Below are 23,079 nucleotides of genomic sequence, written 5' to 3'. Positions count from 1 at the left end.
TCAAACCGAGAACAACTAAGCAAGGTGATTTATACCCCTCTATTTTCGGTTTTCATATGATTTATGGGGGAGAATACAAGTAAAATGTGAAGATCTATGTGTATTTGTATGTTATGTGTGATTTCTTGTGTTTTATGCGGTGAATATGTGCTAAAAATGAAAGATATTTTGAGATCTATAGTTCAAGAAGGAAAAATATGTGATCTAGGGTATATCTCACTTAACATGTCAAGATAAACTACCATACAAGGTTTATAATAAGCATACTACAACATAAAGTTGGTTATTGGGCTATTTTTGATAAATAAACAAAAAATGGGGAAAAAGATGTCATTCACGGTTTTTACAAGGATCAAAAGGTCAAAATAGCTAAAATAAGAGTTTTTATAAATATTATGGTTTTTAAAGGAATAAAAATGTAAATTTTAGTCTAATGGGCTAAAATTTGGGCTTTTCGGCTTTTTAGGCCCAAATATGCGAAAAATCAAATTTAAGGGGGCTGAAATGGAAAGTTTTCTCAAAACAGGAGTTATAAACGTAAATGAACCTATTTCAAGGGTTAAAATGGCCTTATTTATGAAACGGGACTAAAAATGCAAAGATTTTGGATTTTGGGTCAAAATTGTAAAAACTGCGAAAAACGGCGAAAGCCATTAGAGGGCAGACACCAAACAATGCATTAACAAGACCGAAAATCATACGTGAAACGACAAAGAAGATAGTTCAAATCAGAGCTCGACTTGAAGCATCACGAGATCGACAGAATAACTATGCCGATAAACGGCGAAAGCCATTAGAGTTTCAAGTCGGGGATCGTAAAGGTCTCTCCCTGGAAAGGGGTGATTCGTTTTTGGAAACGGGGAAAACTAAACCCACGGTACATTGGACCATTCGAGATTCTTGCCCGAATCGGTCTAGTGGCTTATAGACTGCAACTACCTGCTGAACTCAACAGTGTACATCCCATGTTCCATGTTTCCAATTTGAAGAAGTGCTTATCCGACAAAACTCTCGTCATCCCATTGGAGGAAATCAAAATCAACGAGAATCTCCTGTTCATCGAGGAACCAGTTGAAATCTTGGACATGGAAGTGAAGCGTACTAAGAAAAGTCGCATTCCGATTGTGAAAGTTTGGTGGAACGCCAAACGTGGACCGGAATTCACATGGGAACGCGAAGACCAGATGAAGCAAAAGTACCCTCACCTATTCTCACATTCTCAAATCTAGCTCCAAAAAGAATTTCGGGACGAAATTCCGTATAACGGGGAGATGAAGTCACAACTAGCTAATTTGGCTAGGAAGTTATATCCTTATGTAAGCATTATCAATAATTGTAACCATGACTTGAAAACATGATGTTTATTCAATAACAATAAAATTCCATCAAACACTCTATACAACACTTCAAATAGTCAACAAAAGATTGGAAACCCTAAAAATCCCGGTTTAAGTCCAATAAGGACTAGGATTTTCTTATTGGGCCTAATGGACCAATAAGTCTCCAATTTGACTAGTTTGGGCTTAGAACTCGTAATTGGAATCTAATTCAACCCACTTTCATAAAACTTAACTTTTTGGGCCATAATGGGCCTAAAATGAATTAGTTTGACTTAATGGGACTTGTTGGGCCATAACAATCCAATAAGCCCTAATGGGCCATAAAATTCATTCCTTATTGCAATATTGGGCCGTGAACTACTCCAAAGACCCAATGGGCCGAAAACCATCAATTTGGGCTTCACATTATGGAGCTCAAGCACTAAAGGCCCAAAGCTTGTCTCTTCTCTCTCTCTCTCGGCCCAAATAAAAAAAAGAATAAGGAGGATTGATTTTTATGTGCCACCTCCTTATTACCCTTCATGTTTCCATGCATAATCCAACATATATCCATAATGGTCATTTCACTCCTTTCTCTCTCCCCTTCTCCTTATCTACGGCCGAGAGCACCACACACCACCACCATTTTCATTTTGATCAAACTCCTACAAGAAAACTCTCAAGAACTCTTCCCTTTTCTCCAAATTTTCGAACATTGGTGTGTGTCTTCAAGGAGTTTTTCAAGTAATATCATCATTCTTGGTAAGTATTCACTTGAATCCATGGCTTAACTTCTATACTTCATCAAAAATCTCATCTTAACTCATGCAAATTCATGATCATGCTTCTTAGAACCCATTTAAGCCCAAAGACCTCTCAAGAAGCTTGCTAGGGCCGAGAATCACCTCAACCTCTTCCAATTCTTCTTCAAACCGAGAACAACTAAGCAGGGTGATTAATACCCCTCTCTTTTCGGTTTTCAGATGATTTATGGGGGAGAATACAAGTAAAATGTGAAGATCTATGTGTATTTGTACGTTATGTGTGATTTCTTGTGTTTATGTGGTGAATATGTGCTAAAAATGAAAGATATTTCGAGATCTATAGTTCAACAAGGAAAAATATGTGATCTAGGTTATATCTCACATAACATGTCAAGATAAACTACCATACAAGGTTTATAATAAGCATACTACAACATAATGTTGGTTATTGGGCTATTTTTGATAAATAAATAAAAGATGGGGAAAAAGATGTCATTCACAGTTTTTACAAGGATCAAAAGGTCAAAATAACTAAAATAAGAGTTTTTATAAATATTATGCTTTTTTAAAGGACTAAAAATGTAAATTTTAGCCTAATGGGCTAAAATTTGGGCTTTTCGGCTATTTAGGCCCAAATATGCGAAAAATCAAATTTAAGGGGGCTGAAATGCAAAGTTTTCTCAAAACAGGGTCTATAAACGTAAATGAACCTATTTCAAGGGTTAAAATGGCCTTATTTATCAAACGGGATTAAAAATACAAAGATTTTGGATTTTGGGTCAAAATTGTAAAAACTGCGAAAAGTGTGCATTTAAATGCAAATGTTTTAACTAAGGGGCTGAAACTGTCCAAAATTAAATTTTGGGATTAAAATATTATTTAAATAAGTGTTTGGGTCAAAAATGTCAAGAAAAATAGTTCAAGGACCTAATATGTCATTTTTTCATAAAAAGGACAAAAATTGCAAACTTTACCAAAATAAGGGGCTGGATTGGTCAAACAAATATTTTTGGTCAATTATGTTAAAATAATTGGGTCAAAATATACAAAATTTTATAACTTATGGATTTAAATAGAAGAATATATATATTTTTATAAATCTATGAATCGTTATAAAACAATTTGGTGATTATTACGACATATCGATTAAAGAACTTCGCAATACTAATACTATACAAAACAAGTAAACATTCAAATGGTTGGGCTCAAATAATTCTAATCCTGCTTAATGGGCCTTTGTGACCCATTAACATGACTTTTGGGCCTAACATAAATAATACGTGTTTATTGGGCCTCATGTGACCCAATTACATACCTAAGGGACCCTCAATGGCTTTTACATGCTATTAGGCCTCAGTGGCCCATTAGCATTGCTAGTAAGGTCTAAATAAATCATATGCGAAATAGGCTAACACGTCCTTCGTATACTCGACCGCCTTAAATAACATATGTGATTAGTAGGGCCTCGTAGTCCTCTTCTCTTCGTCTGTTAGGCTTACCGTCTATTCAAGTAAACAAAAATCAGGTAGTTAATCAAGGTTATTCAAATTCAATTGGATTAAGTGAGTAATAACAGGCGACACCAATAAGTGTGGGTCGTAGTCTGTAGTTATAATCAAAGTCTCCTGGAGGGAGAGCGAGAATTTGTGTATAGATCTATACGGGGGTGACTCCCCCACACCTAAGTTGTTCGCTACAGTTAGACTCGGCCAGTCTAGGGTGACAAAATCTTAAGATCAATTCCGACGTTCGCTAGAATGCCAAGACAGACGAACTAGTCATTATCCTGCATGGTTATAACGACTCACATAGAGATCCAACACCATCTAAGTAATCATGGGAAATCATATTCATTTGTTGTGACGTTACAATAATACAAAACGATCATACTATTTATCGGAAAACATCGGGTTTTCCGGGGAAACAATAGTATCCACTTGTACTTTCAATAACTATAATGCAAGAATTTATCATGGGGAAACATATCATTTTTACACGTTTTGAAATCATTCACGCATATACTTATGGATCATCACACCTTTTGTATAAACAATTGCCGTGTCAGAAAATATCGGATTTTCTGGGTTTCACAAACAATACAAAGCATTTTCATATCAAACCTGCTTATGAACTCACCAACGTTATATATGTTGACCGTTTTCAAAATAACTTGTATTCTCAGGTAACAGATAGGCTGAAGAACAATACCAAGTGTGTTAGGATGTTATGTTTTGAAAACTCTCAAACAATTTATGCTATTGATATGTAATATTTAGACAATGTACTTGATGTGAACAATGTCAGTTGTAATGTACTAATGCATAGTGACGCTTATGTTATGTTTCATGTATATTCATTGTGATGATATTTCAATTTAAGTCACGCGAGCCCTCAGACGTTTCCGCCGTCTGGTTCGGGGGTGTGACACCTTAGGAAGTCCAAACTATATATGTGAATCTCCTTTAGCCAAAATGGAGCCTAAGAGTGATATTCTATGATATGAACGAGTTTGTGTGCTCCATAATCTCTTTCAGTATTCTCCAATTGTTCATGGTGTTTGTGAACTGTTTGAGGCATCACACTTGAGGTTCTAAGGTCTTGAAAGGCTAATGTCTACAAGCTACAACAAAGAGGTAAATCTTCTAACTTACTTTTATGATTTATATGTCAATTTTTATGCTATTTGTAGGATTCATGCTTTGGAAATTTTTGTTGCATGTATAACTAGAGAAAACTTAGATCCAAAGCTAGTAGGGTTGTATGTGCACCATAGGAGTGTTATAGTACCTAAAACCCAACAGTGGTATCAGAGCCATGAGTTGATTTCTGTTATATAGATGCATAGTTAATTGTTCAAAGTTGGAAAAACTGAAAAACTGCACTCTGGACAGTGGACTCGACAAGTCCATACATGAACTCGACGAGTCCATGAAGAACATCAACCAACTCGACTAGTCCATTATCAGACTCGACGAGTTGGATAGGCTGTTTGCAGTTTTTCGGGTTTTTTTGACCTATTTTGGATTAGGATCATTACCACAAAATGCTTTGGTTCATAAAATTTGATTTTGTTGATATGGTAATGATTATCCCCATCCAATAACATGATGATTGCCAAATTTTAAGATAATTATTTGATTTTATGAAAAACTAATTATTTGTAAAATTTGAATCATTTTGTTAAGAGAGTTGAATTAGGTCAATTTACTAAAAGATAAATAGATATGATTATTTTATTTGTTTTAAAAGCTTGATCTAAAAAGTTTATGAAACCTCCATAAGTTATGGATATGAAAAGGTTTTTATTAAAAGTATGATCTAAAAAGTTTTTGAAACTTCCATAAGTTATGGATGTGAAAGGTCTCATTCATAAAACACCATTAACTCCATAAGTTATGGAATTCCAAAAGTTTTCAAGAGCTACAAAACTTGCCCACAAGTTTTGGAATTTGAAAAGTTTTTTTATTTTTTTTATTATTTTTATTATTTTTATTTTTTTTATGAAACATTGAATTCTAAACTAAAGTTATTTGAAAAGTTTTTCAAAAGTGTATGTCACACCCTCGAACCAGACGGCAGAAACGTCCGAGGGCTCGTGTGACTATCAATTGAAATATCATCACAATGATTATACATGAAACACAACATAAATATCCCTATGCATTACATATTACAACCATCATTGTTCACATCAAATACATTGTTTAACCTTACATATTTCAAACCATAAAATTTTATGAGGGTTAACATTTCACAAAATAAGATTCCCAAAAAGAAATACACTTGAAGTTCTTCGGCTTAACGATTACCTGAGAATACAAGTTATTTTGAAAATGGTCAACATATACAATGTTGGTGAGTTCATAAGCATGATTGATTTAAATGTTTTGTATCGTTTGTATAACCCAGAAAATCTGATATTTTCTGTAAAATTTGTATAAGAACAAGATGTGATGATCAAGTATAAATGTATGTGTGATTTTTCATTTCAAAGTACACACAATGATTGAATCCCAAAATTTTTCTTGTTTTATAGTTGATGTAAGTGGCAAAATGGTAAATGAAAGTATTTTCCCGGAAAATCCGATATTTTCCGATTTATAAGAGTATTGTAATTCTTGCCTTAACGAATGAAATGTTTTGTATTACCAAAATGTAAGAGTATGATTCCCATGAATGTTTAGATGGTAATGGATCTCTATGTGAGTTGTTATAACCATGCATGATAGTGACTAATTCGTCTGTCTTGGCATTTTCCAAACGCCGGTTTTGATCAAGATTTTGTCACCCTAGACTGGCCGAGTCTAACTGTAGAGAACAGCTCGGGTGTGGGGGAGTCACCCCCGTATAGATCTATACACAAACTCTCGCTCTCCCTCCAGGAGACTCTGATTATAACTATAGGCTACGGTCATACACTCAGTGGTATCAACCGACAGGTCTCACTAGATCTTAAATATTACCCCATGAATATGTATATCGTTAAGTGTATTTTGATTTTTAACCCACTCAACGATTACATGAATATGAATGAATGAAGTCAACAAACATGAAAAAGGAAAACTGTGGCCCATTAGTCATGAAAGTTATTTCCAGGCTGACAGGTATGCGACGGACACGTTATAGCCCATCAAGCATATATTAAATATTCCAGGCCCATTTAGTAATGCAATGGACCACTAAGCCCAATAACATGTTTAGACTAATTTAGGCCCAGTTAAGCACGTAATTGGGTCACTAAGGCCCAATAAACATGTAATGATTATTCTGGGCCCAATAAACATGCGATTGGGTCACAAAGGCCCAATATGCATGTGTAGGGAATACTAGGCCCAATAACATGTTTTGTGGTTCTATTCTCATGTACTCATTGTAGTATAATGTTTCTATACAAAATAATTGCTCGTGATGTTAAAATACCCAATGTTTGGTTTATAACGATATTCTTAGTTTTTATAAAAATACCATTTTTAAACCCTTATGTTATTAAAGTTTATATCTTTAGTCTAATAGTTTAATAATTGACATATTTGACTCAAAATATTTATTTGACCATTTCATCCCCTTTTTCACATAAAATTTACATTTTCAGCCCTTATTGGTATAAAATGACATTTTTTGTCCTTTCTTAATGAAAAATGACATTTTAGTCCATTTGATTATTCAACTAGGCATTTTCGGCCCAATTAAAATCTTAAATTACAATTTCAGCCCAAAATACAATTATTGACATTTACAGCCCTTATTTGATAAAAGTTTACATTTTTTGCCTTTTAGCCGTAGATTTTTTGTTTTCGGCCCAAATTCCAAGAACTTGGCATTTTTAGCCCAATTTAGAAATAAGTATCATTTTCAACCCTTAATTTGATTTATTTACGTTTTTGGCTCAATCTTTGATCAAATAACATTTTTAACCCCAAAATTTCTTATTTTTCGCAAATTTTGGGCCCAAAACCGTGAGGCCCAAATATTAAGCCCATTAGCCTAAAATTTATATTTTTGGCCCTTTTAAAATCCTGATTATTATAAAAACTCATTTTTATACAAATATGGCCTTTTTGATCCTTGTAAAACCATAAGTGTCACAATTTTTCCCATCTTTTGTTTACTTATAAAAAATGATCCTTCAACAATATTTTTGTTTTGTTTTTCTATTTTTAAGCATGTGTAATACTTTTATCTTAGTAATATGATGTATAAGGTGTCTTTGTTCATGGATTTTTACTCATTATTGTTAAAGAGCTCGAGATGTGTCAAGATCTAACACATATTCACAACATAACTCAAGAAAATCACACATAACATACAAAAACACATAGATCTACACATTTTACTTGTATTCTCCCCCAAAATCATGTAAAAACCGAAAACAAGGGGGTATGAACTCACCTTGCTTAGTTGTTCTCGGTTTTGAAGAAGAAGTGGGTGAGTTTTCGGCCCTATCAAGTTTTCTTGAGTGGACTTCGAACTTAAGAAGTTCTAGGAAGCAAAATCACAAAATAAATGTTGATAAGGAGTGGTTTAGCTAAAAAATGAAGTAATCCAACTTAAATTTCAAGATCTTACCAAGGATTGATGATATTAGTGAAGAATCTTCTTGGAAGACTTGTAAATCTCGAAATTTTGGTGGAAGAATGATGAGTTCTTGAGAGAGTATTTTTGAAAGAGAATGAGGTGGAGAGAGTAAGGATCGGCCGAGAAGAAGAAAGGAGAAGAGAGAGAGGGTGAAGTGATGTTGCATGGAGATCCTCCATGCAATAATGAGGTGGCAAGTGCATAAAATTCCTCTTTTCTTCTTCTTCTTTTTTGATATTTGTATACATACATATATATATATATATATATATATATATATATATATATATATATATATATATATATATATATATATATATATATATATATATATGGGCCGATCAATTGGGCTAAGAGGAAGGAATGGGTTATCTTAGGTCATTCCTTGTCTTTGTTCGAAATCATGAGGCCCAAAGATTATTTTTCGGCCCATTGGGCCCTTAGAGTGGTTTACGGCCCAATAAAAGTCCATTAAGGTAAATGGAAATCATTTATGGCCCAATAGATGTAAACCGATCCATTTTAGGCCCATAAGGCCCAAAATGTTAAGTTTATTGAATGTGGGTCCAAATAGAGCCCATTTGAGGGTCCTAAGACCAAGATAGTCAAATGGAGTGCTTATGGGTCCATTAGGCTCAATAAGGAAGTCCTAGTCCATTATGAACTTGAATCGGGCGAACCTTGATAGAATTTGTTGTCGTTATAATAAACATGATGCATATCATCAAGTTAATGTTACAAGTATCATGATGGTTGATGTTTACAATAGTATAGAATTTCCTAGCTAAATTGCTAGTTGTGACATCATCCCCGCGTTGGAGGGAATTTCATCCCGAAATTCTTTTGAAAGTTAGGTTTGTGAATGCGAGAATAAGTGAGGGTACTTCTGCTTCATCTGGTCTTCGCGCTCCCATGTGAATTCTGGTCCACGCTTTGCGTTCCACCGAACTTTCACAATCGGGATGCGAATTTGTTTAGTACGCTTCACTTCCCTGTCCATGATTTCAACTGGTTCTTCAATGAATAGGAGATTCTCGTTGATTTCAATATCTTCCAATGGAATGACGAGATTTTCGTCGGATAAGCACTTTTTCAAATTGGAAACATGGAACACAGGGTGTACGCTGCTGAGTTCTGCAGGTAGTTGCAGGCTATAGGCCACTGGACCGATTCGGGCAAGAATCTCGAATGGTCCAATGTATCGCGGGTTTAGTTTCCCCCGTTTCCCAAAACGAATTATTCCTTTCTAGGGAGAGACCTTCAATAACACCTGATCCCCGACTTGAAATTCCAAGGGCTTTCACCGTTTATCAAAATAGCTCTTCTGTCGGGCTCGCGATGCTTGGAGTCGAGTTCTGATTTGAACTATCTTCTCTGTCGTCTTACGTATGATCTCTGGCCCTGTTAATGTACTGTTCGTAGCTTGCCATTTTGCTAGCTGGGTGTCACCCACCTCAGCCCAACATAGCGGTGATCTGTATTTGCAACCATATAATGCTTCGAAGGGAGCAACTTTGATGCTCGTGTGATAACTGTTATTGTATGAGAACCCAATCAAAGGCAAGTGGGTATCCCACGACCTTCCGAAGTCTATCACACATGCTCGGAGCATATCTTCGAGCGTTTGAATGGTTCGATCGCTTTGACCATCCGTCTGCGGGGGGTAAGCAGTGCTCATCTCGAGCTGTGTTCCCATAGCCTTTTGAAGCGACTGTCAAAATCGTGATGTAAATCTACGATCTCGATCCAAAATAATAGATACTGGCACCCCATGAAGTCTCACAATTTCCTTGATGTTGATTCTAGGCAATCGTTCCATCTTGTAGGATTCCTTTATAGGTAGGAAATGGGCGGATTTTGTTAACCTATCGACTATTACCCATATGGCATCTAACCCATCAGTTATCTTGGGTAATTTGGTCACAAAGTCCATGGTAATCCTTTCCCATTTCCACTCGTGTATCACGAGTTGTTGTAATAATCCCGAGGGACTTTGATATTCCACTTTCACTTTAGCGCAAGTGAGGCACTTGCCCACATAAGTGGCTATTTCTGCCTTCATATTTGGCCACCAATAATGTTGCTTGATATCCATATATATCTTGTCTGATCCAATATGTATGGAGTATCGTGTTTTGTGAGCTTCTTGCATGACTACTTCTTTGAATCCCATAATCTTAGGAACCCAGATTTTGTTCATGAAGCTATGAGTTCCATCTTCTTTAACTTCAAATTCCTTATCCATTCCCTGTAGCGACTCACCTGAGACATTTTCCGGTTTCAATACGTCCAATTGGGCTCCCTTGATTTGTGAGGTTAGGTAGGATTGAATGGTTATCGAGAGAGTTTTCACACAGCGATTTGAGTATTATTTTCGACTCAGGGAATCAGCTACCACGTTAGCCTTTCCCGGGTGATACTTGATCTCGCATTCGTAATCATTTAACAGCTCGACCCATCTCTGCTGCCTCATGTTTAACTCTTTTTGATTCAGGATGTGATGGAGGCTTTTGTGATAAGTGAAAATGGTGCACTTCGTACCATAAAGGTAGTGCCTCCAAATCTTTAAAGCAAAGACCACAGCTCCCAGCTCGAGATCATGGGTGGTATAATTCACTTCATGTGTCTTTAGTTGTCCGGACGCATAAGCAATTACTTTCCCGCGTTACATAAGAACACAACCTAAACCCTGATTCGAGGCATCACAATATACTACAAAGTCTTCAGTTCCCTCCGGTAAAGATAGCACTGGTGCACTACATAGGGCTCGCTCCAAGGTTTGGAAGGCAATCTCTTGCTTCTCTATCCAATTGAAAGGTACACCTTTTTGTGTCAATGTGGTGAGGGGTTTAGCTATCTTTGAGAAGTTCTGAATAAACCTTCGGTAATAGCCTGCAAGACCCAAGAAATGGCGAATCTCTGTTGGTGTTGTCGGGATTGCCCAGCCTTCAATGGCCTTGACCTTGGAAGGATCCACATGTATCCTTTCCTTGCTGACAACATGACCCAAAAAGTTTATGTTGTGGAGCCAAAACTCGCATTTAGAGAGTTTCGCGTACAACTTCTCATCTCGCAGGGTTTCTAAGACTTGTCAGAGGTGTTGACTATGCTCTTCTTCGCTTCGTGAATACACGAGAATATCATCTATGAAAACGATTACAAAATGATCAAGGAATGGGCGACAAACTCGATTCATGATGTCCATAAATGCAGTAGAGGCATTCGTTAGACCGAAGGGCATCACGACAAATTCGTAATGTCCATAGCGGGTTCGGAATGCAGTCTTTGGAATATCCTCATCTCAGACTTTGAGCTGATGATAACCAGATCTCAGATCTATTTTTGAAAAATAACTAGCTGCTTGAAGTTGGTCAAATAGATCATCGATTCTTGGGAGTGGGTAGCGGTTTTTGATATTGAGTTTGTTCAGTTCCCTATAGTCGATACACATCCTGAAGGACCCGTCTTTCTTTTTAACGAAAAGAATCGGAGCTCCCCATGGTGAGAAGCTGGATCTGATGAATCCTTCATTCAGGAGCTCGCTTAATTGGCTTGATAGTTCCTGCATTTCCGTAGGTGCCAATCTATAGGGTGATTTGGCGATTGGAGTGGCTCCGAGTACAAGGTCAATTCGAAATTCGACCTGTCTATCTGGGGGTATTCCCGGAAGATCCTAGGGAAATACGTCTGGAAAGTCGCACGCCACTGGGATATCTCGAATGTTTATTTCTTCTTTGTACTTATCTACAAGTGGTCCAGGAATGCGTAGTTCCTCTTGTGTAGGCACTTATGTGCCTTGATGCACGAAATAAGACGAAGATTGACGCCGAGTTTATCTCCATAAATAATTAGGTTTTCGTGGTTGGGGAGGTGAAGACGAACGGCCTGCTCGTGACACATAATATCAGCATGATGGGGGCTTAACCAATCCATGCCGACTATCACATCAAAACTCCTAATATTCATAGGCATCAAATCTATTTGGAAAGTGTGGTTGTTTAGTGTTAATGTGCACCCTACATAAATATCCTTAGTTGATTCTGTTTTCCCATTAGCCATTTCCACCGTAAGGTCTTCATTAAGCTTCTGGGGTTGTTGTTTTAGCAAACGTTTGAACTTATTACTCACAAAACTTCGCTCTGTGTCACACCCCAAAACCGGAACGGCGGAAACGTTCGGGGGTGGAGGACGTCATATGTAGTATCACAACAGTTGAATAATAGTAATCAAAGCAACAACATTCTTTAGTATAGATGTAAAAGTGTTTACATCGAGTTCAAAACATTACATGTTGTTATAATATAATAGCATCAAAAGATAAGACGAGAAACTACAGCTTCGTCTTCATCAACTCCAGTGCGGATACATGTCTTAATATATTCCTGAGAATACAAGTATTTTGAAAGCGAGTATCAGCTATAAAGTTGGTGAGTGCATAAGATTTAGTTTAAAGTAAGAAACTTCTTTGACAATTGAACAAGTTTGAAAAGATTGACAAGAAAACCCTATGTTTCCTTAAAGTAAAGTGATATTGAACCAATTCCCTCTATAATCATTTAGTTTATACTAATTACATATAATCAATACGATACGGATAGTCGGTTGTGTGATTCGGCCATACCCCCACATCCAAACAAGGAATAGGAAAGTAAAACTGAGTTCACACATTCTCCAATCTATCTGTTCTTCATTATATATAACCTTACGTATAAACTAAAGGATTATAGTTCTAATTAAAAGTAATCTTTGTTATACTGATTCTGACTAAGTGATGAATTAATATCCATGAAAACTTAGCTTATACACGTTATGATATAATCAAGATTTGGCGGATAATAAATTGTGGGGTTCTACCCTAGTTTCACATCTAAACAAGGAAGAGAAACTAAGTTAGAAATCTCACATTCTATTGTCTACCAGATCTTCATTATATATAACTCAGGAATGTATAAGCGAGGAGGTCATGACATTAACCTTCTTACGAATCCTTTATAATGTACTAGAATACCTAGTAGATGTTACTAGAATACCTAGAAAATGTTGCCATTGAACCTATGAAATCCCATATTCCCTAACTGTTATTGAACTGTGGTTTTATCCCCTAAAACCGTTATACTGAAGGTTGGCGTACTGTGATATGGAATAGTTAGATTTAACTCTCCAAAAGTACGACTTAGTAAATGAAAGAATATACTATAGAATAGTATACTTAGTTTTATATCTCATAAAACCATTCTTTGTATTGGATATTATGCTATGTAATAACAAGTTCAGTCTCAGTTCATGGTATAATAGATATACTATGAAAAGACTATAGTATGATCATTGTGTTTCTCTGAATTGTTCTTTGAATACTCTTTGAAAAGACTATCTTGTGATTCACTTAGTACATACTTATTATACATAATCAGAAACGGACGGACAATTGATTGTGCGATCCTGTCGTACCCCTACATCCAAACAAGGAAAAGGAAAGTAAAACAGAGTTCACACATTCAACCGTCTATCAGTTTCTCATTGTACACAACTTTTGTGTATATACTAGGCAATCACATAAACTACTACTTATGTTCATTTTATGTTTGGGTTTTGGTACTATGTGCGCGTACCCACCATGAAGGGTGTCGTGGTACAATGCTCTCATACCCATGTTAAACGAAGGTACAGTACCGTGCCCGGGTACCCCTTTTATATATGGTTTTTGGTAAAATGAAGGATGTACCTTTTTGAGTTCCTTATATTTAGTTTGTATTACTGTTCGTACTTTCTTAATAGATGTGACTAACAAGTATTAGATCTCTATGTATTGCTATGACTTTAATGATCTACCAAGTGATAAGCATTGACTCTCTAAACTATACTCCTTATAGTTCACTAGTAAGTTCTCTGTAACTGACTGATCCTGAAAGAATACCCTTGCTACCCAAGGTATTGAACTGACTTCTCCTCAAATAATACCCTTGCTACCCAAGGTATTGAACTGACTTCTCCTGAAAGAATACCCTTGCTACCCAAGGTATTGAACTGACTTCTAGAACTTTTATATCTACATACATATACATAATATATAACTAATATTTAAACGACTTTCGGATAAACAACCGTACTTTAAGTCCACATCCAAACAAGGAAAAGGAAATAAAGCTAGTAGTCAGTCCTAAGTCCTTTAAACACTACTTATATAACTATATCTATATAGACATCAATTATACACAAATATAAGATAAAAGATTTTATAAAACATTTAAAAGCATTTCCTAATATTTAAAAGAGTTTAATAATCATTTAAAAGCATTTTTCCAATATTCAAAAGAATTTATTTACTTTTAAAAGCATTTTGATGACTTGATGTCATTTACAATATTTAAAGAGTTTTATTGATAATAAACACAATTTCTTGTGTTTAGACTTGTATTCCCCCCCTTAAAACAGTGAAAAGTGATCAAATGTAGGGGTATGAACTCACCTTATGATTGGTGATTCAATTGATTCAAGTAAGGATGAGAAGTTCCACTAATGAAGTCCCGATACACAAATGAGTCCTAAATGACATATATTGGTACATATATCTTTATAATTAGTGTATAATACAACTAATCATGAAGGGAAACTCCTAAGGGACTAAGGAACATTGACATAAAGTGTTGAATCATATGTGATTCATCAAAGGAAAGTGTGTGACCACACTTAAGTGTGTTTACGGCCAACACACATGAGTTTACGGCCAATCAAGGAGTTTACAGCCGTAAACTCATGGACATTATGCATATGTGAGTGGTTTAAGGTCCTATTAACATCCCTTAAGGGTTCAAGGTCAAAGGCTTGGTCATCAAAAGAGTTTGTGGCCCTAAAGTGCCAAGAAGATGGGTTTACGGCCAAGGGAGTTTACGGTCGTAAACTCATGGTCAATCATACAAAAGTGTGTGGTTTAAGGTTCTACAACATCCATTAAGGATTCAATGACTAAGGCTTGCTTATTAAAAGATTTTAGGGTCATAACATGCAACAATATGGAGTTTACGACCAAGAAGAGTCTTGGGCCATAAAATCATAATGTTCATGGGAAAATGCATGTTTCAAGGGTGTAATTCAAAGCTTCCTAATAGATATGAAGTAATATGAAAGGATACTTACATACATGAAGATGTAGGATGAAAACTCGATGATACTTGAGAGGATTTGAAGAGATTTCGGCCAAGGAAAGGAAAGAATGAAAGAAATGGCTAAGTGTTTTATATATAGAGGTGAGTTTACGGCCACCTTGAGTTTACGGCCGTAAACTCTTGGTATCTTGGCCGTAAACTCCTATTGATGGAGTTTATGGCTTGATCTTTGTACTGTGGCTTTAGCAGATACTTCCTAACACTCATTCCTTGAATGTATTAGGCTCAGAACACTCAAACAGACTCTAAACAGTGCTGAAAGATAGCAGAAGTGAGTCTGACTTTGGGTTGATTGGACTGGCTTTTAAAGCAAAAATTTTCGGGTTGTCACACTCTGCTCTGCTATCAAACAAAATGCATGCGTATGTGTTGTTAAGTAGAAACGTACCGGTGACAACAGTAGGGTCCTGAACTGCTTCTCCTTGTCCCAAGGTTAAAATTCTTCTCGATCCTCCGTTCCCTTGGTTATTGATATTGGGGCAGTTTCGTCAGAAATGCCCAGTTTGTCACAACTAGGAATTCTAATGCTTTGTAAACATTGAACAAGGATAACATTGTAACTAAAAACTTGAAATCAATGTATGATGCTTATTCAATGACAACCAAATTCCATCAAACACTCTATTCAAAACACTCAAATAGTCAACAAAAGGTTTGAAACCCTAGAAATCCCGGTTTAAGTCCATCATGGACTAGGATTTCTTTATTGGGCCTAATGGGCCAATAAACCTCCAATGTGACTATCTTGGGCTTAGAACTCTTACATGGGCTCTAATTGGACCCACTCTCATAAGACTTAACCTTTTTGGGCTTTATAAGTCTAAAATGGACTAGTTACCTTTAATGGGCCTTATTGGGCCATAACAATCCAATAAGCCCTAAAAAGCCACAAATCCATTCTTGCATGCATATTTGGGCCGTAACCCACTCCTAAGGCTCAAATGGGCCGAAAATCATTAAATTGGGCTCCATATTTTGGACTCTAACACCAAGGCCCAAATCTTTTCTTCTCTCTCTCTCTCTCTCTCTCTCTTGGCCCAAGCAAAACAAAACAAAAAAAAGGAAAAGAAGGGATAAGGGAGGGTTGACTTTCCATGGTGTCACTTCATAATTATCCATGGGATATCCATGCATCAAATCCCATACTTCCATGCATGTCAACTCACTATATCTCTCTTCCCCCTCTCTCTTTCTTCTTCGTCCGAGAACACAAGGAAAACTCATACACACATCTTCAAACTCTCATCCCAAATACTCTCAAGCACATCCTCTTCTCCATTCAAATTTTCAAGATCTTGGAGCATTTCAAGGAGGTTCTTCCACAAGAATCATCATCTTAGGTAAGTTGAATGCTTGGATCCATAATCTAGTCTCTTTATTTCATCAAGAATCTCTCTAAACTCACACAAACTCATGATCATACTCCTAGAAACATACTAAGTTCGAGATCCACTCAAGAAGCTTGCTCGGCCGAAAGATCTCATCATTTTCTTCCATTTCTCTTCAAAACCGAACCGACAAACTCAAGGTGAGTTCATACCCCTCTATTTTCGGTTTTCACAAGTTTTATGGGGGAAAATACAAGTAAAATGTGTAGATCTATGTGTATGTGTATGTTATGTGTGATTTCGTGTGTTTATGTGGTAAATATGTAACAAAAAGGAAAGAAATCTCGAGATCTATGGCACAAGAAGGAAAATAAACATGATCTAAGATATATTACACTAAACAAGTCAAGAAAAGCTACCCTCTAAGGTTAAAATAAACATATTGCAACATAAAACTCATTTTCGGACTATATTTGTCAAATAAACAAAAGTTGGGTTAAAAATTGTCATTCACGGTTTTCTTAAGGACCAAAAGAGTCAAAACAGTCAAAATAAATGTTTTTATCAATATTATGCTCTTCAAAGGACTAGAAATGCGATTTGTAGCCTAATGGGCCAATTTTTGGGCTTTTCGGCCCATAGGCCCAAAAATTGTGAAAAATGTGATTTTCAAGGGTTTGAAATGGTAAATTTCTCAAAACAGGGGGTAAAAGGGTAAACAAAACTATTTTAGAGGTTAAAATGATTTATTTTTCAAAAAGGATCAAAAATGTAAAGTTTTTGGAATTTGGGTTAAATTTGTAAAAGTTGCGAAAAGTTTGGACTTTAACTGAAAAACTCTTTGCTGAAAGGGCTGAAACTGCCAAAGAGTAAATTTTGAGCTAAAAACATTACTTAAACAAGTCTATGGGTCAAAGATGTCAAGAAAAATGGTTCAAGGACCTAAAATGTCTTGTTTTTATAAAAAATGCAAAAATTGCCAACTTTACAGAAAAATAAGGGGCTGAATAGGTCAAACTAATGTTTTTGGTCAATTATGTTGAGAATAAAAATTTGGTCAAAATATGCAAAACTTTATAACTTATGGGTTGTAAATAGAAAAATAGCTATTTTTACAAATCTATAAATCTTTATAAAACAAATTCGTGAATTATACGACACATCGATTAAATAATTCGCAACATTAATTCTATATAAAACAAGTAAACGTTCAAGTGGTTGGGCTTGAGAGATTCTAAACATGCTTAATGGGCCTTCGTGACTCATTAACATGGCTTTTGGGCCCAACATAAATAATACATGTTATTGGGCCTCCTGTGATCCAATTACATGCTTAATGGACACTCAATGGTTTTTACATACTATTGGGCCTCAGTGGCCCATTATGCATTACTAGTAAGGTCCAAGTAAATTATATGCGAAAGGGGCCAACGCGCTTTTCGTACACTCGACAGCCTTATATAACATACGAAATTAGTAGGGCCTAGTAGTCCTCTTCTCTTCGTCAGTTAGGCTTACGTTCTTTTCGTATAAAATAAAATTCGATCATTAATCAAGGTTAATCAAACTCATGTGGATTGAGTGAGTAATAACGGGTGATACCAATAAGTGTCGGTCGTAGTCTGTAGTTGTAATCAAAGTCTACTGGAGGGAGAGCGAGAGTTTGTGTATAGATCTATACGGGGGTGACTCCCCCACACCTAAGCTGTTCGCTACAGTTAGACTCGGCCAGTCTAGGGTGACAAAGTCTTAAGATCAAAATTCGGTGTTCATTAGAATACTAAGACAGACGAACTAGTCATTATCATGCAAGGTTATAACGACTCACGTAGAAATCCGACATCATTAATCAAAGGAGATCATTAATCAAGGGAAATCATATTCATTCGATGTAACGATTCAATGAAGCAAAGCAAACATAACTTTTATTCGGAAGACATCGGGTTTTTCGGGGAAATAAATCTTACTCACTTGTACTTTCAAACATTATAATGCAAAACTTCACATTTATTTATGTTTTGAAATCATTCACGCATATACTTACAGGATCATCACAACATTTTTCAAGAAAGTTATATTACAGAAAATATCGGATTTTCTGGGTTTTACCAATGACATAAACTACTTTACTTCAAACACACTTATGAACTCCCCTACATTATATATGTTGACCGTTTTCAAAATACCTTGTATTCTCAGGTAATCATTAGACAAGGAGGCATCCGGTGTGTTGAAAGTTTTCTTTTGTAGTAGCTAATCACCAACCCCTTTATATTTTGAAATCATGTAATGTAAACCTTGTAATCGATGTAAACAATGCCAATTGTACTATGTAATGGTTGGTGATGCATGTGTTATGTTTCATATATATTCATTGTGATGATATTTCAATTTAAGTCACGCGATCCCTCAGACGTTTCTGTTGTCTGGTTCGGGGGTGTGACACAGTTCTCCCACACCCATAGCAAGTGTGGCTGGCCTCAGCGTTGTTGTTGTTGTTGTTGTTGTTGTTGTTGTTGTTGCGGTTGTTGTTGTTGTTGTTGTTGTTGTTGATGCGGTTGTTGTTACGGTTGTTGTTGTTGTTGTTTCCTTGTTGTTGGTTCTGTGGAGGATAGGTCCTACAGTATCTTGATGTATGACCTTTTCGGTTGCAACTAGTGCACTGCATCTCTTTGCATTCACCATGGTGATGGAGATTGCATTTGTTGCACCTTGGGAGATTTCTGGAGTACTGTCTAGGGTAACTCGGTGTAGCTGAGGCTAGAGCATGTGGTGTGGAGGGGACTTGAGTGGTTGCAGCGTGAACTGTCACTGTTTGATGTTTCTTTGACGACTCTGAGCCTTGTCTTCCCTTTCACTTGTTATTCTTTCCCTTCTTGTTATCATCTTCCTTCTTGCTTTCACTTTCCTTGGCTTTGTTACTCTTCTTGTTGTCATGGTCGTACAGCTTCTTAGCCAACCTCTTGGCGCTGTCGAAAGTTTCTGGATTTGCGGCTATCACATTTCCTTGAATCGGGGAGGTTAGTCCCCAAACGAATCGTTCAATCTTCATTCCCTTAGAGCTGGTCATTCTCGGGCACAAAAGTGATAATTCACTAAACCTTGAAATGTAGGTGTCAATGTCAGAGTTTCGAACTGTGAGATTCCACAGTTCCTGCTCCATTTTCTGAACTTCCCCTCTTGGGCAGTATTCCGCCCTTAGCATTTCCTTCAGCTCCTCCCATGGCATCGTGTTTTCCACCGGGAGCGTCATGGCCTCCACATGCCCATTCCACCACGAAAGAGCTTGGTCAACGAACGTGCATGCTGCAAACTTCACCTTGCATTCCTCAGGACATTCGCTTATCTCGAACACCGATTCCACCTTTTATATCCACCTTTTCAAAGCTATCACTCCTCCCATTCCATTGAAGGTTTGTGGTTTGGCGTTGATAAAGTCCTTATATGTACAGGACTTGGTCGGCCCTTGGTTCATCCCTTGATTTGAACTTCCGGCCCCATTTCCATTGCCTCCACCATTATTTCCGTTGTGGATGTGAGTCAGAGCTGCTGCAACTGCAGCTGAAACTGCTGCTTGAAAAGCAGCTGAGTTCATCTCTGGAGTCAGTGGTGTCGGTGGTGGTGGTGGAGTTGCATCGTTGTTTGCTGGTGCTCTTCGAGGCATCTTCTGTTTTGGAATAGTGAGATGATGAGTGCGTATCGTATGTTTAGGGTACTACTACTCCGGTGGTTGGATTTATGCATGTATTTGACTTTATAATTTAGCATGAAACAAGGAAATAGATCACATAGCAGATAACAACATCACGATAAAATACATAATATTTCTACTATTAATGTTCGTTATAGTACAATGAAAATTTTGCCCGAAAGGGCATACAGTTCATAAAAGTATAGAATCCGACAGCGTAACAGCCCTATGAGTAGTGTAATCACTTAAACATAGAGTTGGTAGTACATAGCATAGTACACATAAAAGAAATATGATGACACTAGTAGATGATAAAGTTGATCCTAGTCGCGACGAGATGCATCAGGGGGTGGGGCTGTAGATGTGGATGCCCCCTGAAGTCGAGCCACCTGTCGCTCAGCGTCTCGCAGTCGGGCCTCCCACATCTCCTGTCTCATGTGGAATTCCCTGATAACCTCCTGTGTCTCCTGCTCTGCCCTTGCAACTCTTTCTCTCATCAGGTGCATCTGATCAACAGTATTCTGAGCCAGATTGTCGGTATCTCTCAATCGTCTCACCACGACCGGAAGTGCTTGATCAACCGGTCCTCCATCCCTCGGGTCGTACAATTCCCTCGCCATGCCAAATGGTGGTCGCTCTCCTTGCTGTCTGCTCCATCTCCAAATGTCAAAACCCCATGGGGGTGTAGGGCCATTAGGGCACATCCTATGAGCTGGCACTCTCACCGGGAAGGGTGGATTGATGATCACGGACTCCGCGTCCGAATCACCATCATTGTCGTCACTATGCTCTTCCCCTCCAGAATCCGCCATGGGTTCTGCGAGTCCATCTTCAATTTCTTCTTCCTGCTCTTCCTCTTTCTTCGGGGTCTTCTTCGGGTTCTTCTTCTGGCTCCACTTCTAGTTCCTCTTCCAACTACCTGTTATTTCCCTAATTAGGGAAATACGGATCTCCAGGATGGTGGAAACCAGCCATACTGTCTGCACAAAAGTATATAAATCATATTTAGGTTATTCCTATAGTATTTTAGTTGTTTTTATATTTGATTTGATATCCTCCCTTTTTGGGCATTAAAAGGGTATGCATTTGGTTCATTGACCATCACAATCGCTCCTGGGCATTTGATGGTCGTATTCTGAAGGAATGTAGTTGATCAGGCTACACTCATCCCTAACACGACTACATAACTATCCAAGTACAATTGAAATGTTCAAATCTTCCGAAGACTTTTATTACATGTTATTATGCTCGTTATTCTAGTATTCGCACATAATTATAAATTTTTTATCTTGTTCAGAGTTATTTAGCCCCATTTGTATTTATAGTTGCATATCATGTGTGGTTAGATATGCTAGTTCACTATAAACAATGCTATGATACCAACCTGTCACACCCTCGAACCGGACATCGGAAACCGAGGGCTCGTGTGACTATCAATTGAAATATCATCACAATGATTATACATGAAACACAACATAAACATCCCCATGCATTACATATTACAACCATCATTGTTCACATCAAATACATTTTTTACGCTTACATATTTCAAAACATAAATTTTTACGAGGGTTAACATTTCACAAAATAAGATTCCCAAAAAGAAATACACTTGAAGTTCTTCGGCTTAACGATTACCTGAGAATACAAGTTATTTTGAAAATGGTCAACATATATAATGTTGGTGAGTTTATAAGCATGATTGATTTAAATGTTTTGTATCGTTTGTATAACCCAGAAAATCCGATATTTTCTATAAAATTTGTCTAAGAAAAAGATGTGATGATCAAGTATAAATGTATGTGTGATTTTTTATTTCAAAGTACACATAATGACTGAATCCCAAAAGTTTTCTTGTTTTATAGTTGATGTAAGTAGAAAATTGGTAAATGACAAGTATTTTCCCGGAAAATCCGATATTTTCCGATTTATAACAGTATTGTAATTCTTGCCTTATCGAATGAAATGTTTTGTATTACCACAAAGTAAGAATATGATTCCCATGAATGTTTAGATGGTAATGGATCTCTATATGAGTCGTTATAACCATGAATGATGGTGACTAATTAGCCTGTCTTGGCATTTTCCAAACACCGGTTTTGATCAAGATTTTGTCACCCTAGACTGGCCGAGTCTAACTGTAGCGAACAACTCACGTGTGGGGGAGTCACCCCCGTATAGATCTATACACAAACTCTCGTTCTCCCTCCAGGAGACTCTGATTATAACTACAGGCTACGGTCATACACTCAGTAGTGTCAACCGACAGGTCTCACTAGATCTTAAATATTACCCCATGAATATGTATATCGTTAAGTGTATTTTGATTTTTAACCCACTCGATGATTACATGAATATGAATGAATGAAGCCCAACAAACATGAAAAAGGACAATTGTGGCCCATTAGTCATGTAAGTTATTTCCAGGCTGACAGGTATGCGACGGACACATTATAGCCCATCAAGCATATATTAAATATTCCAGACCCATTTAGTAATGCAATGGACCACTAAGGCCCAATAACATGTTTAGACTAATTTAGGCCCAGTTAAGCATGTAATTGGGTTACTAAGGCTCAATAAACATGTAATTATTATTTTAGGCCCAATAAATATGTGATTGGGTCACAAAGGCCCAATATGAATGTGTAGGGAATACTAGGCCCAATAACATGTTTTGTGGTTCTATTCTCATGTATTCATTGTAGTATAATGTTTCCATACGAAATAATTACTCGT

The sequence above is a fragment of the Lactuca virosa genome, chromosome 4 (genome assembly GCF_052849685.1).
Source record: "Lactuca virosa cultivar CGN04683 chromosome 4, Lactuca_virosa_CGN04683_v6, whole genome shotgun sequence".
Taxonomy (NCBI): Eukaryota; Viridiplantae; Streptophyta; class Magnoliopsida; order Asterales; family Asteraceae; genus Lactuca; species Lactuca virosa.
This window is presented reverse-complemented; position numbering follows the sequence as displayed.